We start from the raw sequence: 4,608 nt of genomic DNA on the forward strand, positions 1-4,608 counted from the left end.
CAGGGAGGGTCAAGTTCTGGGGAACTTGATCCTGGAGGCAATCCCTGATGTAGTTGGTCGGGCAAGACATAAATCACTACCTCTGTAAAATGGGACAATGACCACCTTTGCTTCACAGGATAAAGGAATTAAAAAGCCTTTAATCCCAGCACTCTTGAGGCAGAGAAAGGAGGATCTCTGAGTTGGAGACCAACCTGGTCTAGAAAGTTCCATCTAGGGCAGCCAGTGCTATGCCGAGAAACCCTGTCTCAGAGAGAAAGAAAGAAAGAAAAAGAAAGAAAGAAAGAAAGAAAGAAAGAAAAAGAAAGAAAGAAAGAAAGAAAGAAAGGAAGGAAGAAAGAAAGGAAGAAAGGAAGAAAGGAAGAAGAGAGAGAAAGAAAGAAAAAGGGAAAGAAAGAGAGAAAGGAAGGAAGGAAGGGATAGAAGAGAAAAAAGAAAAGAAAGAGAAATTGGGAGGCAGAGGCAGGTGGATTTCTGAGTTCGAGGCCAGCCTGGTCTGCAGAGTGAGTTCCAGGACAGCCAAGGTTACACAGAGAAACTCTGTCTCGAAAACAACAAAAAAAAAGAAAAGAAAAAGAAAAAAGAAAAACAAACAGAATAAAAGTAGAAAAAAATGGGTAGTGGGAAGTGGGGACTGGGAGGAGCTTAATGTCCAGGTCTTTGTGGCCTAAGACACCAAGTTAGAGTGTCTCTCCTCTCTGATCCTAACCCTGTACCTGTACTCCAGGCACTCCACAGCAAGGGTATGAAATCACTCTGGGAAGTCCAGGTTCCCTGTTTCTGGAGTCTCATTAGCCCTGCCTAGGGCCTTCACCCATGCAAGGGCAAAAGTGAATGGTCAACAGCCCTATGCCTTGGATCACAGGGTCCTAGGACAGAGTTGAATTGCTGTAGCAGAAGAGACAAGAGCAGGGAAGACAATATGAGGCTAGATGATTTCTGGGGAGTAACAGCTTTAGTGGCTTAAAGGTGTGGCTTGTCCCAGGTCATACAGTGCCTCCTAGGGTCACAGTGACTTTATGGCAAGGACTCAACCCTTATGACTCCCTGGTGCCTCAAAAGAGACAATCAGAAAACCAGGATGACATGGTTGGTCTTGAGTTCCACTTAGATTAAAGCTCATGTAAGGTCAGCATGTGTGTATTCAAATCTGGCTTCTAGAAGCCTAAGGAATCAAGGCTGAAATTCTGGCTGGTACCAGGCACTGTTTTGATTGTTTGTTTGTTTCAAGACAGGGTTTCTCTATGTAGCCCTGACTGTCCTGGAACTCACTCTGTACACCAGGCTGGCCTACCTCTGTCCCCACCAGCCAGCATGGATCCAGGCAGTTTTCAGCCTTACAAGTGGTATTCTGCTCATCTCTATAGATGAAGAAACCGAAGCTTCGAGAAAGTATGTGGCAAGCCTGAACTCACTCACCAAAGAAGACTTCAATATCTGGAAAATCTATACAAACTCAGAGTTTTGCTTATTTTATTTTATTTTATTTTGGGGGCAGGGTTTCTCTGTGTCACAACATTGGCTGTCCTGGAACTCACTTTCTCGACAAGTTTTGTTTATTATTTAATTTTCTCACAGGCCCAGTCTAGGATCTGGAACAGCCCAGGGTTCTATCCTCTTCCTCCTCTTCTTCCTCCTCCTCTTCCTCTTCTCCTTCCTCCTCTTCTCCCTCCTCCTCTTCCTCCTCTTCTTCCTCCTCCTCTTCCTCCTTTTCTTCCTCCTCCTCTTCCTCCTCTTCTTCCTCCTCCTCTTCCTCCTTCTTCTAAAAAAATATTTATTTATATTATGTCTATGAGTACAGTGTTGCTATCTTCAGACACACCATTACAGATGGTTGTGAGCCACCATGTAGTTGCTGGGAATTGAACTCAGGACCTCTGGAAGAGCAGTCAGTGCTCTTAACCGCTGAGCCATCTCTCCAGCCCTTCTTCTTTTTTAATTTTGCATTTACTTATGTGAATGCCTGTATGGAGGCCAGGAGACAACTTGAAGAAGTAGGTCCTCTTTCTGCCCTCCCCTCTAGGTCTCAGGGACTGAACTCAGGTCTTCAAGCTTGGCACCAAGAATCTTTACCCAGTAAGCCAGCTCGATGGCCCTCTCTCTTCTCACTGATTCTAAACAAAGACACAAAAGTCATTATGTACTCTCTGTAAATAATCCTAGCCAGGGCAGCTGGGCAACTGCGGAGAGGCATGAGACAGCTGGAGCTGAGCCCTCCTCAAAGACAGGGTGCACAGCACTCTGGTCAGCCCTCAGGGGCTGTGCAGTGTCAGCATCAGATTCTTTGAACTCTGCATTTTCTGTTTCAGAGGCTCCCACTAGGGCTGGGGTCACATGGCGGCCTCTGACTGCACCTCACACCGGAAGCCACAGTTCAGCTGACCCATGCTATAGATAAGGAGTGTATGACCCAACGGGCTAGCCGTTTCCCTTCCCTATGCCCTGCTTCTTCATCAGCCAAGACCAGTCCTCGTGGGTGGCTCAGACGGAACAGTAAGCCTCAGTAGCAAAGGTCTGCACATTTCCATCAGGCTGATTCTGAGCTGCGATTCAAGAGCCACTTATGGGTTGTGCAATTGCAGCCAAGTTTCATTCTCTCCCAGCCCCCACCCCAATCACCACGTGAAGGACAACTGTGTTGTCAGTTCTCCCTACCTTTTATGTGACTTCTGGGCATTGAACTCAAGTTTCAGAGTCCTGCATTACCCACTAAGCTCTCTGTCACTGGCCCATTCCATCTTTTTTTTTTTTTTTTTGGTTTTTCGAGACAGGGTTTCTCTGTATAGCCCTGGCTGTCCTGGAACTCACTCTGTAGACCAGGCTGGCCTCGAACTCAGAAATCCACCTGCCTCTGCCTCCCAAGTGCTGGGATTAAAGGTGTGTGCCAACACTGCCAGGCAGGGTTTTTGTTTTACAAAAGATTTATTTATTTGTTTTATGTAAGTATACTGTCACTGTCTTCAGATACACCAGAAGAAGGCATCAAATCCCATTACAGATGGTTGTGAGCCACCATGTGGTTGCAGGGAATTGAACTCAGGATCACTGGAAGAATAACCAGTGCTCTTAACCACTAAGCCATCTCTACAGGCCAGAGCTCCCATTCTAATGAAGAAGACTGTTAAACACATACTTGAGCTAAAGCAATAGATACCTCAGCTGGTAAAGTGCTTGCCACACAGACCTGAGGACATGAGCGCCATCCAGAGAGCCCAAGTAATAAAGCTGGGAGCATGTTAGTAACCTCACCACTGGGAGGAGATGGGACCAATCCCTGGGCACTCTCTTACTCCATGGGCAAACTTTAGGCCAATGAGAGACCAAGTCTTAAAAAACAAGGAAAGGCCCAGGCAGTGGTGGTGCATGCCTTTAGTCCCAGCACTTGGGAGGCAGAGGCAGGTGGATTTCTGAGTTCGAGGTCTACAGAGTAATATCCAGGACAGCCAGGGGCTACACAGAGAAACCCTGTCTAAAACCCACCCCCACCCCTGCAAAAAACAAAACAAAACAAAACACCACTACCAACAAGGAAAGGTGGTATGGTGCATATCTTTTGTTTGTTTGTTTGTTTTGTTTTTGGGGTTTTTTTTGTTTGTTTTTCGCGACAGAGTTTCTCTGTGTAGCCCTGGCTGTCCTGGAACTCACTCTGTAGACCAGGCTGGCCTCAAACTCAGAAATCTGCCTGCCTCTGCCTCCTGAGTACTGGGATTAAAGGCATGCGCCACCACTGCCCAGAACTCAGGAGGAAGAGGCAGGTGGATCTCTGGGAGTTTAAGGCCAGCCTGGTGTATATAATAAGACTGTCCCTCAACACCCCCCCCCCCAACTACCACTCTCAGTAGGATCCAAACTGTGGTCTTCATGTTTGTACAGCAAATGCTCTTAAGCTCTGAGGCACCTCTCTAGCCTGAAACAGCTTTTCAGGTGTATATAGGAGCTAGGGGTATAGCTTAGGAGCAGTATGTGGTAAGTCCAGTGATGCCCTCTCTAATACTGGGAAGGGAAAGAAGCTGGGCCTGGCAGGATGCATGTAATTCTAGCTACTTGGGAGGCTGAGGCCTCCCTGAACAAACTAGTGAGATGCTGTGTAAAATAAAAATAAAAAACAAGCCGGGAGGTGGTGGCGCACGCCTTTAACCCCAGCACTTGGGAGGCAGAGGCAAGAGGATTTCTGAGTTCAAGGCCAGCCTGGTCTACAGAGTGAGTTCCAGGACAGCCAGGGCTACACAGAAAAACCCTGTCTCAAAAAAAAAAAAAAAAGGGGGGGGGAAGAAAAGCAGAAAATAAAAAACAACAAAAAAGAAAATGTCACCTCTCCACTCTATACAGTAGATGTGATACAACCAGCTGTCTCACCCACTGCCGACTGTGACTTTCCATGCAATGAAGGACTGCAGTAAGCCAAATAAACTATATTCTCCCATCAAAGAAAATAAAAATAAGAAAAAAAAAGGTTAATGGAAGAATAAAATTTTCAAACTTGTCACACAACAGAATAGGTAATTAGTCCTTGGCAATTGCTATTTACTTTTTCTTTCTTTTTTTTTTTGTCTTAAGATGCACCAGAAGAGGGTGTCTGATCTCATTACGGGTGGTTGTGAGCCACCG

This window comes from Mastomys coucha, unplaced genomic scaffold (genome assembly GCF_008632895.1).
Source record: "Mastomys coucha isolate ucsf_1 unplaced genomic scaffold, UCSF_Mcou_1 pScaffold18, whole genome shotgun sequence".
Taxonomy (NCBI): Eukaryota; Metazoa; Chordata; class Mammalia; order Rodentia; family Muridae; genus Mastomys; species Mastomys coucha.